Below are 17,196 nucleotides of genomic sequence, written 5' to 3'. Positions count from 1 at the left end.
AGTAACTTCTCGGTGTCATTACAGCGTTATAGCGACAGTATTGGCTTCAGTGTTACTTGCTATTACGTTTTAAACCACAAAAGTGAGTTAAATGAATGAATGTCGAACACAGAGTTGACAATTCACAATTTTAAAAACATAACTTGTGGCCAAAGTGGTGTTAAGGTGAAGAAATGATTTCACAGAACTTGATGCGGGTATCATATTTTTACAGTGTAGAGCCTGCAACACACAATACAGTTCCCTGTTAAATCAATAATACTGCACACAACATGCTACAGTGTCCTATGAAAGGATACATATCTTCTCCACCAGTTGAAGAAAGGAGGTTGGCAGCTTCCGGTTCATCTCACATATTTACTACTTAATCCACTGAGGGGCATTTTTTGAGAGGTTATTAGAAACTCACTCTCACTTACTAATCCAATTTAGCAGCAGAGAATCATGTGCTGTATGTGTATTAATCTGGTGACAGCAGCTGTTTGGTCTCCTGCTCCCCGTCGTCGATGAAAGAGTTACACACCTCACATCACAAACAACACATTTCCCCCCCACTCGTGTCTGCTGGATAAATATTCAGACTGCTGAGGGTTTTGTTTGTGTCACATTCCCATTCTCATTCAGAACATTTGAAAATACTTTACGGCAGTTTGTCTTTCAAGCTACAATTGTCGATCACAGTGAGAATTTTTAAATCAAACTATATCAAGAGCCACCACTCCACAAAAAAAGGTTTTATGTTCGTTCAGTGCTGGATTTTAATCTTGTGAAAACCAACCTTGCAGCCACCGTTCTGCCAACAGGTGGCACTATGCCCATGACTCAGTTTTCATGTTTTGATGTTTTCTGGCTGGGTCTCTTTTCTCACGTCTGAAGTTTCGTGCAGATTGGTCAATGCATAGCATAGTTACAGGCCACTTCCTGTTCCGCGGTGAAACGGCGGCTGAATTCAAACTGGCTGACTTCCTGTTGGGTCAAGTTCATCAAACTTTGAAGGAATCTGTGAGAACTGACGCTTTTTTAAAATGCAATTAACATGCTCAGACGAGTTTGTTTCCCCACTGCAGGACAAATAAAGGAATATCTTATCTTATCTTATTTTAAATCCCCAAGATGGATGTCCGGACAAAGACAGAACTAAATGACACCAAATTTCACAAAATTTGGTGTCATTTAGTTCTGTCTTTGTCCGGTTCCACCTTTGGGGGCACTACTGAGCCATTTTGTACCACTTCCATCTACTTCCCTTATTTTACCAGTTCTGATTTGCGTGACAATTTCGTTTAACACCTAAAAAGTGCAATTGTTTGTTCCAGGAATTGCAATTAAATACATATTTATATCAGGACAAGCCTTTCATGATGAGGTCCCTGCTTTATATTGTTACCATATCCTATATCACAATGGAACAAGCTGCTTTCGTCTCATCTCAGAGTGTTGTAATTTATGGAATTGTTTCCTAGTTTTCAATGCATGGAATATTTTTAGGCGATTGATAGAGATGCCACTGAAGCATGGGGGAGAGTATTTTGTCACAGGCTTTTGTAGAATATCAAACAGGCCTCATAGTGTTTTATTTAAAGTTGGTTTTATTAATATCACTTTATCTATGTTCTTTTTCTCTTTTTGGCCTCATGTCTTCCATCTCTTATCTAAACCACTTAATGTGAGCTGTTTCTCAAATGCAGCCATTTTAAATCCTCTGTTGATATGAGTATAAATGAGTAAATGTAGGCTATATGAATGTAATAATGACATGTATTTAACTTAACTTAATGCACATTTGCCTCGTGCTCGCTTCTACGACGACACAACCTCTGCAAAAGCTCAACCTCAAAGTTTCCGCTCTAGCTCAGCATGAACCCACAAGTCCCAAGCAATACATTTTTCTTTTTAAGGTGAGAACTTTCTCAACCTCTGGAGTCCGTCTGTGTACCTGTCATTTCAGGTTTGTTGTGCCCGAAATAGCCAACAGTGACGGCGTCACAGACTGCATTAAACCTATGACTAACGCCGTCGCACTTAAATCTCAAAAGACAAGTTTGAACGTGAATGCCAGCTGATAGCAATCCCTTGGAATAACACTGATGTATTTTAATGGATTTTAGACTTATCTCGTTGCTTGGTAACAGAGGGAGAGTTGTGCTGCTGGTGCTTGATTGGCCGCAGCAGCAGCAGCAGCTAAAGTAGGTTTGACATTTTTTGGCTCAGGGAAAAATCCACAGGACTTAGATGCAGGTTATACAACTGGGGAAACACGCTTTGAGCTTGTTGTTGCTTTACAACTCAGTGGTTTTGTGTTGCAGTCTTTCAGACAAGTCAGACGGTTTCGACATTAAGTGCCTGCAGCGTTTTTGCAAACTTGCAACCAGCATTTGGATGTCACAGACGGGCTTTAGTTCTTGAAGAGTAGAGAAAAGGTGGCACAAGTCCTTCAAACGCAAATATAGACTCCAACTTTAAAAAAAATGCTCACTTCACACCACTTTCGGGTCTGGGCAGATGGACATGGCTCATTGCTCTTCGCCAGTGGCTGAGGGGCATCATCACAGGGAGTCACCGTTGATGCTGTTAGTGTTTCCTGTGTAAGTTCTTGTCTCCATCTTGTGAGCAATCGATTGTGAGACGGATTTTAAAGAAAGTAAAATAAACCTTATGTTTGGGAAGTTCTTTTTTTTTTTGCCTAAAAAGAAAAATAATCTTATTACAAGGGGGAAAAAAATATATTATTATTAAGATATTACAGCTTACTTTAAGCTTTAATTACCTGAAACAATGGTTTGCATGAAATCCCAATTGCTCTGGTGACGGATTTACTATGGCGCACGTGCAAAGTATAAATTCTTCCCAATCAGCTTATTCAAGACTCATTTTAATAAGCAAACATTTCTTACATGACAGAATTTCTGTGCCGTGATAAGCACTTTTGTACATTTGGGGCAGTTTTTGTCTTGTTTTTGGCCTTTTTTTCCTTTTTTACTGTCGGAAAGTTGAAAGCTCGATTTACATACAATTTAAATCAAATTAATAACATATTCAATATACTATTTCTACCAGGGTTCTTATTTTGCAATGTAGCAAGTCACTTTCACAAATTGTCCTTCTGGATGTGGCATTAGCTTATCAGCTCTCCGCTCACTCTCACTCTCCACACAACTCGATTAACACTGCATCATCAAATAACGTTTGTTTTCTTTCAAACCTGTCAGAAAAAAAACCTCTGATGAGTGTTCACTTCAAGTACAACAAGCACTTCTCTTGGAAAGCCTCACATTCTGCGTCTACTTTTCTTGACACGGCGTTGCCGCTACGCTACATGCTGCAAACTGACAGCTCTGCAGCCAGAGGGGGACTGACCTCAAGGACTCTGCCAAGTCTACTCCTCCTAAGGTGGCAGAGAAAGACCAAAACCAGGATCAAACTAGCAATGGCTAACTGGACCCCGTGTTGGCCCACAGAGGGCAGCTGCGGTAGATGTAGCAATTTCAAGCAATGGCGACATCAAGAAGAAGGAACATGATAAGCTCGAAAAATATCAAGGGCTTGTGAGAGGAGTTAGGAGTAAGTCAGTAGTAGTTTATTTGTATACCTCCATGTTGCATGAAAGCTATTTTTGATATAATCAGGTACACACTGATCAACCCTTTAACACCTAAGCCTGAAAATGTATGTCTGGACTTTTTTTTGTGCTTATTTTAACCATAAAAGGGCCAGAAAAAGTGATTTTTCCAGAATAATTTTCAATTTATGGCAGGTACTGTATATACAATCTACTGCGTGTTAAAATTGTGCAATCACACATTAACAATTTAAAATGAAGAAAAATAGTCTTATTTAGAAAAAAACACCAGATTTTCCGTTAAAAATATGAAATTTGAACAGTATGACACATATTTACAATACTATTTGTTTGAGTTTTTGTCTCAGTGTCCAAAAAGAGGCCAACAAATAGAAACTATATGTACAGGCAGCTTTTCCAACTCTATATACTATAAAACTATATACTATAAAAATAATAGAATATAAGTAAATACAGTAAACCATCATGTGTGGAGATTGCATGTTCTCTTCATGAGTGTGGGGAGGCTTTCTCTGACCGATCTGTCTTCCCTCCACAGTCTAAAGCAGTCTAAATTTTTTTCAGTTTCATTTCGTCACTTCCTGTTTTATTTTGACACTCGATCCTCAGGTCACTTCACTCTGACGACCGTCTCCGCCCTCATGTGTTTCACCTGTGTCTCGTTGTCTGTCCCTCCCCCTCACTGAGTATATATGCTTACTCCTTTCCCCTTTGTCTTACCTTTCTTAATCCTGGTCGACCACATGTCGACCCCGCGTGTTTTAAATGTTGGCCTGCTCCAATAACACCGGATTCAAGCGGTCAGCAAACAGGAAGAAACAAATAACAGTGGGCTGTGACCTGTTTGGCTCCCGTAACATTGCTTTTATCCATGTGGATAAAATCCACAAATTTGGCAGATTCTCCTCCTTGTTTTCGTGTGCACAGGCCTGAAGAGTTTGAACCTCTTCCTGATCGTGTTGCGCCTTGAGTACAATAAAGTCATTGAACTTTTCCACTGCGAAACACTTTCCACTTATTTTGTGTGTGATACATGGAGGTTAAAATGAGTGGTGGACCAAAGTGTATCCTGCCAAATGGTGGCTGGAATTGTCTCCACTTCCCTCAAAGGATAAATGAATGAATGGATGGATTCAGTTGGCCCCTTTTCTCCTTCTCTATAATATCCACTCACAGTGGCTGCAGCTCACTGTTTTTATACAGTAGTCATGTGTGGGTGCTCGCAGGGGGAAAAAGCCTCCAAACCAGTGAGCTTTAGAGGCCAAAATCACCGTGACTGTGAGCCTCTGTGGTGTGACAGTTGTGCAACTTGATATGCCCGTTGTGTGCCCACTCACATCCACATTTCATTAATGAATGAAATAAATAATAAAAATTCAGCATGCAATTATTGTTTCTACAGGAAAAAAAGAAAAAAACTCCCTATTTCTGCTGCAGTGTGAGCTGTATGGGAACGTAATCTCTCGGAGACAGACTTGCTTCAGCAAATCTCTAGAAATTGTTTCTCCACAGCGTCATTATGCACTGGGACTGTTTAATCCTGGCAAATTCATTTTCTTTCTTTTTGTTACTGTTAAAATAAAATGACCAAAGAAAGAGAAACAGTGAGATATACACATGTGGATTCAGATTCCAGATAATATACGCAGGCAAATCTGCAACTAAACCACTCTCCAATACCAAAGTCCATGCGTTTCTACTCAATACTCGATGCGATTACATGGCATCCAATCCTCTGCTGAATAAGCCTTTCTGTGGCGATACATATCATATTCTATTTCATACACTTAAAAACTTTATCGCTGTTTAAATCCCATGTGTGCGCATATCACGCTTTCAATATTATGTTGGCAGAGACGCACAGATGTCATTTCTTTGTGTTGATATTGAGATCTCCCCCCTCGTCCTTTTTTCCTCTTCTTCTTCCTCCCGGTGTATTTCAGAATGTGAGCGATGCGCCGGCTCCTGGGAATGAAATGACTGACTGTAGTGGTTTCAGCTGGATAGTTTCAATCATGGTAAATGGATTTTCTAAATGCCAAAGTGGATGCTTTATAGATTTGGCTTCCCAGTGAGGAGAACAAACTCATTTAGCCGGAATATTGCTGACTGCCAAGACGCCCTCCACGCATTCATGAGCCCCCGCGCTGAGATTTCTCCCCGCTTCCCTTTTGTGATGCATATACCTCTCCGCAAACCAATCTCTGACACATCATTTACAGAGCCATCCTGATGCATCTCAATTACTGTCAGTGTCACTGTTTACTGTGGTTATCCACAGGGCGCTGACGGCCTCTCATGTTTTCTTTCAGTGTCATTTTTGTGTCCATTTGGCTGTCACTTTTACACGCGTGTACACAGTGTGCTGCTTCTTCTTCCTCTTTTTCACTCCTCATTACTCTCTAATGATGCCAATTCATGTGAAGTGGGGCTGTCGCTAAGGTTGCGGGAGGACGAATAAAGATGAGGAAATAATTGCACTGTATGCAACTGACTCGACGGCCGATTCGCATATTTAACTGAAAAGGTATATATTTAATGTAAAAGTGAACCCGCCGTGTGCGGGTGAAAGATAAAGACACAAGTTTCATATGTACTGGATTTGGATATTGTGCGAGTGCTGTCTTAAAAGATTAGCCATGTTTTCCTTCTTAATCCAGAACCTCACAGAGGCTGTCACCACCTCTGCTAATCCGGCTGATTTATGTCACATGTAACCATGGACCTCATGTAGAAATGGGAAAAGACTTCCAGTCCAGATGTTGACATTTACATTTAAGCGCTTATTAGACACATTTATCCAAATCCACTTACAAAAGAAGAATAAGCTAAGAAGAACTCCACTAGATGAGTGGACTGGCAGAGGGTGGGAGTACAGTGGAGCGGGTAGGGTAAGTGCTAGTGCCAAGATGCTCTTGGAAGAGCTGGGTCTTCAAGAGCTTCTTGAAGATAGACAGGGGGACAGTCCTGTCCTGGTAGTGCTCGGTAGGTCATTCCTCCAGCGTGGAACGACGTGTGGAAAGAGTCTGGATTGTCTTGTGCAGTGGTGTTGGCACCCGCCAGACGGCAATCCTTTGATGAACGGAGTCGTCGAGGGGTAACACAAGCCTTCATGAGAGTATCTAAGTAGGTGGGAACAGAGCCATGGAGCACTTTGTAGGCTAGCACCAGTGATTTTGAATTTGATGCGGGACGGCTAAGAGTAGCCAGTGGCTCTCAATGAACAGAGCAGATGTGGACAGTTGACCAGATTTGAACAGATTATTGGCCAAATTATCCTGTCGTTGCGAGGGATTAACAGACGCGGTTTTAGCGTCGTCAGACACATCAGAGTCTTTAAGATTTCATATCATATTAAAGTATTAAACATGTTTTTTACAATCACAGGAATTGCCAAGTTGATTCCGTCTTCTCAGCCATGACTTAATCCACTTTTTTTTTTTTTGCGTGTGTGTGTTTCTCAGCACAAAACATCGCACACACAGCTATTACCTAACGCCGCTGATGGACAAGTTTCTGTGAGATCCCTTGGATCTCCTCCCTGAAACCGTTTCGATTAATGCGCGTTGGTCCTGCGTCTTGGATCACTGGATCATGTCGTCTGCGCTTTCTCAGGATTAAAACATTGAAAATGGCTGCAGTGTGGCGGCAGGCTTAAGTGGCCACCAGAGAGCGACTCCATTGGTGGCATTTTTGCAGAAATGCTGATGATCTTAGTGACTTCCTGAATGGTTCCTACCAACTATCAGCTGTGAATGTTTCACTTCCCTCTCGTAGTCTGGTCTCATCACCAAAATCCTTCTTCTTACTTTTCACCAGTGTTGTTTCTCATGAGTAGAACTTAGTAGAACTTTGAAACCAAGCTAATCACCAGAATCAGCTGCACCTGAATGGTCACGTAAGGCTCTGGTGAACTTGCGTGCACAGTGTGCACAGCACACGCGCAAACTGAATGTCCGGCCCCACAAATTCACAGATTATTATTTCATCCATTTTCTAGCGTTTTGTCCTCCGTGAGGGTCGTGGGGGCGGGGTCACACGCTCGACAGTTCGCCAGTCCATCGCAGGGTCACGTATAGAGACAAACAACCGTTCACTCTCACGGTCACACCTGTGTCCAGTTTACCTAATCCCCATACTGCATGTTTTTGGACTGTGGGAGGAAGCCGGAGAACACGGAGAAAACCCACGTGCACACGGGGAGAACATGCAAACTTCATGCAGGCCCTTGTTCCAACTGCGCATTGAAGCCGTGTCTTCTTGCTGCAAAGGCAACAGTGCTAACCACCACACCAGATTATAATTTCCTATAAAATAAAAAACGCAGTCGTGTGTACGCCGCCTTTGATTTCTAATCCCAGTAAACGCTTTCCTGTGGAGTTTATAGTCTTCATCTCTGGTGTCAGGTCTTCTTCAATACAGCATCATGTCCCTTTCTGTAAGTGATGGTCCCATTTAGAGTGGAATAAAGGATAGCGCATGGCATGTGCTGGGGGCACGAGCCGGAATAAATCCCCGCTCTTGCTTTTTTTTTCTTTTTCTTTTTTTTATCATCTCACTTTCTCATTCACGGCAGACGGTCTGACTCCTGTTTACACCGAGCGTGTCCGTGATGCCGGTGTAAATGTGATTGGTGATTGCTCACGTAGCTGGGTGTTTTCAGGGGCACACGCCTGCCAGGAGACTGACTATATTACACTACAACTGTGTCTGTGCCTTTTTCTAATTTTTGCCTTTTGCAGACACAAAGACGCTGCAGAGTGAAAGGAAACACAAAGAGAGAATGAAAGGAAAAAGCTGAAATAATGGGAGTAATGGGCGAAAATATACAAATGATGTTCGCTGACTGGGTCGCGCTGAACTTTTCGCCACTTTCACCAGTCTCAGTGTTAGTGGTTGGTGCAAAATTGAGGGGAAAGAACCTCAGAAAATCTCTCTAAACTCAATAACATTTGAAAAATAAGAAAACGAGGAGAATTTTTTGACCCAAAAATGACCCCTACAGTGAGTAGTACTTGATAATACTACTATGAGACAAACTTTACTTTTTTTGTCATCAGAATTTTTGTGTTTTACTCTATTTTCATTGCATTTTTTGGCATTTTCATGTAGCTCTTCACGTGACACTTGATGTTTATCTTGCAAACGTGAATTTGAGCGTGATTTAATGCATATTTGTGTGATTAAATGTTGTTTTTGTTTCATGTGTGGACCCCAGAGGCAACAGCCAATGAGGATTCTTTAAATAAAACAACAGTTAAAGTGATCTTTTAAAAAGTTACTTACTGACACTCACTATGGTAACCAGGAAGTTTCTGAGAATCGCTGCCCTTCACTTATCAAACCAGTCCTCAGCAGACACGCGGGTCCAGAAAAGCACTCAATGATAGTTATTATGTGCAGATGCCAGATTGTCAGAACGCAGTGTCTGCAGTGAAGGGCATTTTCTTTACGGTTTGTTGAAAGCAAACAGGGATTTTATGTAAACTGTTTAATTTCCCTGCGCTCCATTTTCACATTTATTTTTATTCTTTTTATTTATGTTTTTCACTTTTGCAAACCTGCAGACTGTTTTCGCTGTTTTAACGGAAGAAAGAAAATGTAATAATTTGAGTCGGGGGGCGGGGGGCGGGGGGGATAAAACTCTCTTTAAAGTACGGCTGAGTGCTTTATAGACGTGAACGCTGAGACATTTCAATTTGGACCAAATTGAGTCTGTAGATCAAAACAAACATTTGAGCTCCCTATTTCCATCTGTTCACACGAGCGCTGGCTTCTAAATCTGACTTTTTACTTGCTGAGAACAAGCCACCGACACACACACACACACACACACATCGCTCAATAACACCATCCTGGATGAAGAGACCTCCTGTATTAAAAATGCGACCAGGATCCGCCGGGCAAATCGTGTTGCGGAAAGAAAATGATCCTCTGCTTCTCTCAGGACAAACTCAGAGATATTGTAGTGGGAAATGCAGCCATTTCTCAAAAGGCAATTTCCACACAATAGAATCAGCCATTCTGATTCCTGGGGAAAGGCTAACATCATTTGAGGATCGCTCAGCCACACTTGATTAATTGTTATGGGAAGAGGTAGCGATATGACAATCTCATATTCACGGTGCGGGAACAAGCGGGGCTTATTTTTAGAGCCGGCAGCTGCCAAGAGTCACATTTAACTGCGCTAGGTGGCACGAGCCGGCACTGTCGGCCTGTTCCTGATCAGTGAGATGTTATTTCATAATCTGTTCCAGACTAACCAACCTTGAGGTCATGGGAACGCGGGGAGAATATGTTGATGCGGCAATGATTCTGTAATTAACCGCATCCGTCTGTAATTACAGTTTGAAATTACAGATACAGTTTACTGAGTTTTCAGATTAAATTTTCTTTTTAAAAAAATTCGATAGTTTCCGTGTGATTTCCTCCTCCTCCTCCTTTTTTTTTTTCTTTCTTTGCTCCACTGCTCCTCGGATATGGTGACATTATGGATTTCTTAAACGTGGATTTTTCTCATTTTCTCAGCGTCAAAGTAAAAAAAAAAAGAAAGAGAAAGAAGCCCCATGTTAAGTAGATAAGTGCATTTTACAGATATAAAATCACAAAGTGCTTCACAATAAAAATGTAATAAAAGAATAATAAAAAGTACTAAACATAATACACTACATAAAACATACACACAGACAATCATTTCAAACCCTCTTTCAACTAAGAGCTTGTTTATAAAAGAGTGGACACAAAGTACCCACAAGGACTTGGTAACCTGGTAACCAGTGAAGGGAGGACGCTAAAATAGTGTGACAGTCTGCAGACGGTCAAGTTCCTCCGTCTTATTAAAAGGTAAAGTAAAAAAAAGACGAGTGCAGTAGTTGAGGCGAGATGAGATAAAAGATGAGATGTTCGTTGAAGGAAAAGTGTCCACGAGTACATTTGCTGAAATATCAAAGTTAAAGGTCCAGTGTGTAAGAATTCTGCGCCATCTAACGGTGTAAAACGTCACACACAGACACACACACACACTCTGGTTTACATGACTTCAGAGGACATTACATTGACTTACATTCATTTCCTAGAGACTTCCTCTAACCTTAACCATAATTACTACTGGCCTAACCCTAACCTTAACCTTAGTACCCATAATGTGACTTTGTAAACAGATTCAGGTCTTAATTGTACCTGTACACACACACACACTCTCTCTGACGATTTGTATAAATATACATAATAGGGTCAACTATTTTGACATTAGATTATTAGATTATCCTGCTTCTTCAATGTGCATATGTTCTGCTTTATTTGCTCCATATAACAAATTAATCATTAAATAAAACTGAATACAAATTTGGTTTGTGGACAAAAAAGAAAACAATTGAGAACATCATTATTTCCAGGTTTGGGAAACGCTGATCCATAAGTAGTAATTTAATCAAGACAATAGGTTTTTAATAGATTATGAAAATAATAATAATCTCTATATACAGTTTCTGCCAACAAACTTTCCTAAATGTGATAAATGTTACACACTGGACTTTCAAAAATGAATCACTCAGCAGTTGTTTATTTATTTCCCAGGTGTTTGTATTTGTGACTTTTTGGCCGCTGTGTCTATAAAATTGAATTGAACACGCTGCGTTGATTTACTTATTCATGTGCGAGGTAACTCTTTTCAAACATCCACGCGCAATAAAATAAGCACTTTAGCACGAGTCACTTTAATATTTCAGCAGCTCAGACACTTTCAAACTTATGGTTTCCCTTGGTTTTTCCGCTGCATCACACATTTTAGATGTCTGTCTTCATTAACCACGACAGCAAATGTTATTCATCGCTGCTGCTGCTGTTGTTGTTGTTGTTGTGGTTGTGCATGTACTTGTGTATTCTTCCCCCATACCACCGACCTGCCTCGGGTCAACACAGGAAAATTAGCCAATGGCTACAATCTGGCATGTTTACACATTGATGTTCATTACTATGCAATGTCCCTATTTTAAATAAATAAAAACAGGTAAATAAATAAACTCTGTGTTCCCAGCTGACGCTCTTCAGCACATACTTGTCTCCGTACCATGGAAGTAAGTGGGCCCCACTGGTTTGAGGATGTTTGGGAAGTTAAATGGTCCGTGAGTTTTGTTTTATGGTTAAATGGTCCTTGGTCTGAAGAAGTTTGAGGGGGAAAAAAGTAGATGGAGAGTCGAGAGGGAAGGGGGACGTTCGCCACATGTTCGTGCACAGAAAGCTGCACAGAAACTCTCAGAACAGCTGCCGAGACATTTTGCCCGATTGAGGAGAAACATCACGGGGATCGTCAAAGACGTGAAGATGAACCCCGTGGGAACAGTGACATTTCTATGCTTATTTCCCTGCTAATCCATTAAACAGTCACAGTCTGGACTTCAAGTGTCGGGGGCTCACCACGCAAAACAAACCCTGTCATCTCCAGAGCCACGACGCTAACATCACACAAGTGTCAACGTTGAAGTTCTAGCTGCTCACTGAGCGGTCGATAATGAAGTGTCTCCTAAAGGCCCTGGTGGTATACTCGCGCGTCAGGGTCCTGTAGTATCTGTTGTTGTTTTTTAACCTCATGTAGAAATGAGGATTGAGCGACCTTGAGCTGTGGGACAGAGCAGGACAAATCCCAGGTGGAAGCTGGATCCTCCAGAGGAAATGGTCCTGGATAGGACACACACTTTGGAAGCCGCCATCCAGCGTTAGACACCAGGGGGCAGACAGACGAAAGAGTGGAAGGCCCAAAAACAGCTCCAGAAGGGAGTCTGGACACGGAGAATTGGACGCATTCCTACCAAAGAAGAAGAAGAAAACGATGCTGCAGCGGCTCGCCGGTTTGGAGGGTCGCCGGGACGAGGACGACTATCCTTGGCGAAATGTTTTTTCTGTGCTTAATACTCCACCTTTGCGCGGAAGTACACCAGGAGCCTTTTAAGCAAATCCTCATTTCTACTTGAGGTGAAGAAGAAGAAGGAGAAAAAAAAGACAACACCTGGCACAGTGAGATATCTTTATGATTCTTATCGACTCCGTGGAAACAGGTGATGTGATTAAGACTGAGACGCTGATGCTCATTAACCTTGGCGGAGGTGAAGGAGCTGCGAGCTGCTGTTGTTTTAACTGGTGAACCAGTGTGTCAGTGTGCGGTGATTAATCATCAGAGGCCTCGGGTCTCTCCGTAAACAGGGAGAAGGACACCTTGGGGTGGGGGGCGGGAGTGCGGTGCCAATTCAGGTACAGTAAGGGGAGTGAAGGAAAAAAAATCAGCTTTGGGCTTGTTCTGCCCCATGGGAGAGGTCTCAACAGTGAGAGCTTGATGGGGTTCCAGCCTCCTCACAGAAATGTCAAGCAGAGGGCATCTGAGGAATTAATTTAAACACAAGTGCAGGGTGTATCCCAAGGCACCTCGGTGATGTAATTACATGTTTTCCCATTATTCATATGGAGACAGACGTGCATATGGTGTTGCTCACAACAAGGAGGTGTGCCGCAAACTATGAGACACTCGCTCATAATGTTGCCCCCGACGCTATAAATAGCGGCGCGGATCGACCGCCCGCGTCGGAACAAAAGCAAATAATTACATTGTGGTTCCTGTTAATCCTCCGTAAGCTTGTGGTGTGGCTGAACGCGGCTGAACATGATAGTCACTTTATGGTTAACACTTGAAAACGACAGTGCAGAGAACAGTTTCTTTCTTTTTTGATTAAATGATATGCAGTGTAAGCTCACAATTCTCAAACTGTGGTACGTGTACCACCGGTGGTACGTGAGCTTCCTCTCGTGGTACTTGGAAAGGAAATCCGAAATACTGTATTTTCCAGGGTATGTGATCATATTAGAAATGAAGTCACATAAGAGTCACTTTATCTCTCGCTCCATCTTAATCTAATGTCACTGTACCAGTGTGTGAAGTATATGTGAGGAGGAGGAGGAGGAGGAGAGAGCCAATGATCTTATTGGGAATAAAAATGTAATAAATCTAAACCTGTGAAAAGTCTGTTGCTGACTATGCTCGACCCATTTACACCTCTGTATTTTAACGTTGGTGAATGATGTCATACTTACGAGTTCAATATTTTCTCTGGTGGTACTTGGTATAAAAAGTTTGAGAACCACTGCAGTAAGTCATCAGATATCAGATATTAATATTTGTATCTACACTAGTTATGTCAATAATGAAATAAAGAAATGAACATAGTCTTTTGGTTGTAAATCAAACTCTTGTTTTGTAGCCTTCAATCAAGTGCAGCCTATAGCCAAGCGGAAGGAGAACCTGTGACCGAAGGGTTGCCGGTTTTAGTCGCACCCGGTCAAGGGCTAGGATATAAATGCGTGGGTTGCGTCAGGAAGGGCAACCGGCGACCCCTAGAGAGGGAGAGGCCAAAAATAACAGCTGTCAATCACAGTGTCCCACCGTACTGCATGTGCCGTGCTTTACCACAGCAATATATTTAATTGAATCGATTAAAAACTGATATTATATTATTTGGTAGAAGACCTGAAACTATAACGATTGAGGCCATTAACTCCTCAAGAGAATGTTTGAAATGTAGAAGCTCATTTTCCCTCTAACCTCTATTCAAATGCCCCATACACAACAAGCTAGCTTAGCATATACAGCAGTGACAATAGCCAGAAGTTAACGGGCTAAAATACAGAAAAATGGAAAAGAAAGTGCGGCCAAATTCCCAGTTTCACGACCGATGAAAGAACTGGAGGGAAGCAGGGGGATTCTATCTTTTTGGTTAGCTTAGTGTTAGCTAACTAAGCTAGTTGTTAGCTATTTCTAGCTTTTCCAGAGCAGCCTTATTGACCTTACTTTAACTTTATTGACTGATATGTAATAGCATTCAATAGGAATGATGATGATGATGATGATGATGGTGATGAAGATAAGGTAACGTCAATATTCCTTGCTATTGGAGGCAAACAAGATGGGGACTATAGCAGCCATTTTGTGATCATTTCCTCACCAAATACAATTCTGAAATGACTATATTCAGTACTTGAAGTGGGCCGGGAATTAATTAGTCTTTTGAGTAGTTCTCAGGAGATGCTGGTACTCTGTTTTAGGTTCTCTGACCACGACCAATTCATTATTGCGTTCTCACAAGAGTCTAGTGTTTGGTTTTCCTTGGTGTCTCGAGTTTTTTTATTTTTATTGCTAAACAAGAACAACATCTATCAGGCAGACGATCCACTGTGGCGACTCCTAAAGGGAGAAGCCGGAAGAAGAAGAACAACAACAATATTTTCATGAATGTCTTGCCACGTTAGTGTCCGGGAGGAACAGCATAGTAACAGGACACCAAACACAAGTCCAATTTTTAGATCTTTCAATGTGGACTAAATATGTAAATAAATAGATGAATATAAATAATAAATAAGCAGTTATCTGGAAATGTTGCAAATTCGCTGAAATACCTGCACGGATGTTTCCCAGGCCAATTATTCCTGCTAATTAAAGCATCCGCGTTGACAATTCCACAACACCCACCACCGTCACTTTTAATGAGCTCCTGCACGCTGACCCCGAGTGTGTTCCCAAGCCAGCTCATCAGCATGGGCACACACTCGACCTTGTCATCTCCATGGACACTGACATTGGAGTAAGCACTGTCAATGATGCCGCACTGGTGGGACCATTACTTTGTTTGCTTTAATGAACTCTTAGCTGCCGATTGATCCACGAGAAGTCAATTTCCGCAGAGCGCCACTGCAGCCCAAACCCTCCCAAAACTCACTTCCTCACCGCAGCATATTCCTGAAGAGCGGCGGGTTCTGATGACATGGCTGAACGCTTTAATTCTCGCCTGTTTGACAGGATTAATAACGCGGAGCTAAAGAAACGTCGGGCAAAATGTGAGAGCCCTGTGGAGGAATCCTGAGATCATAAAGGAGGAGGTGGGGGAAATCAAAAATGCAAGTTTAGAACACTCACTTACACTTAGGATCACTCTCACTCAGGGACGACAACAGTACCAGTCAGTTTGTGAGCAGCCATTTGGAAAACTTCTTACTAATCTTTGTTGATTAGTACCGTGTATTTTGGAAGGAGAATTTATCCACTGTACCAGCTATGGCTGTCATATCATGTGTCCATGTTTCCAATGTCCGAGACCATGTTTAGATTAGATTAGGTACAAGTCTGAATCCGTGCTGAATTCATCCTTAGCTCTGGTAACAAAATTCACATTTGGATGTGGTTTTTGAAGATACGTGTGGCCAGGGTCCCTCATGATACGATACAGGGTCCACAATACCAGCAATACAGCGATTCTGTGATCATCAGTATATCGCAAGACAATCATATCGCGTTATCTGTCCATGAAAAGTTGTTGTTTGTGGCTTATGTTCATGACGGGTCACAATGGAGTCTATAAGGGACCAAAGTGGATGTCATGCTGTTATAAAGAAGATGATTATGATGATGAGGAGGAGGGGCCAGTCAAATGAAGAAAAGCAGTATCATGATATTGTAATAACCACATTTGTGACGATATGTGACATCATTTCAAAATAAAGTGCGTCTGTTTTGATCAGTAGTTATATATAATGTTGCGATGGAAAAACACGTTTATGATCTATAAATATCAAAAACAAACATTGAAGTTGCGGGCCGCATGACAGTGACTGAAGGGCTGCATGTGGCCCCCCGGACCGTGAGTTTGAGACCTCTGTAATAGAGCATCTATGGCCTCCTGGTGGCTATTCAAGATATTTGCTCTAATTGTTCAAAAATCATCCAATTGATGGGATTGTGACAGCAACAGAAACTATGAACTCATTATGATCCAATAAATAGACCGAGAATATCCGTAACTCCGGATTTTTCCTTTTAATGTTAATGTTCTTGGCATGTCACACTACTTAGTTCATGAATTAAGGTTTAGTCGTTAAGTCGAGGACGAACAAGCTCTTCGTGCGCTGCGTCGTCGCACTGTTTTTATATACGGCGCCGTGATCTGCTTCTAAAACTGTAGTGTTGATGAAGTGTTTAAAAATATATGACAGTTCCCAGCGCCGATGCTGCAATTACAACCTGCCCTCTTTTTCTCTCTCATTAAACTCCATGAATGTTTTAGAAGCACAAAGCCGGTTATGAAAAGGATCCAGCGGTGGACGCACACTGCTGATAAACACAGGTCTTTATTTACCTTCACACCTCCGCCGAACTTCTCCCCCCCGACACTCGCCCCTGCAATTTCTCTCCGCGCACATAAATAAATATCTTCAAAAGAATCTGGGTCCTCTTATATTATAGTGTGTGTGTGTGTGTGTGCTCAGACTCCTGCAGATCAGGACCGTCGGAGGCCCTACAGCACAATCTCATTATAAACATCCCTGTGTTTATTCCCCAAGCTGAGAGAGCTATTATCAAGCATGTGGCACACTGTCATCCTCGTCCTCGCCGCAGACGAGCTTGTTTGCCGCTGCCCGGAGCCATCCCCGAGTCATACGCCGGGAGTCCGAGTGACAGGCCATCACTCTTCATCTCCGGGCGACCCAGAGCCAGACGGGGAATCTGGGACGGGTGTCGTTGTTACCGCGTTTGTCAATCACGACGGCCCCTGTACGGCGCGGTAATGCAGCTCCAGATG

Source organism: Solea solea, chromosome 2 (genome assembly GCF_958295425.1).
Source record: "Solea solea chromosome 2, fSolSol10.1, whole genome shotgun sequence".
In the NCBI taxonomy this organism is placed as follows: Eukaryota; Metazoa; Chordata; class Actinopteri; order Pleuronectiformes; family Soleidae; genus Solea; species Solea solea.
Note: the sequence above shows the minus strand (reverse complement) of the source record.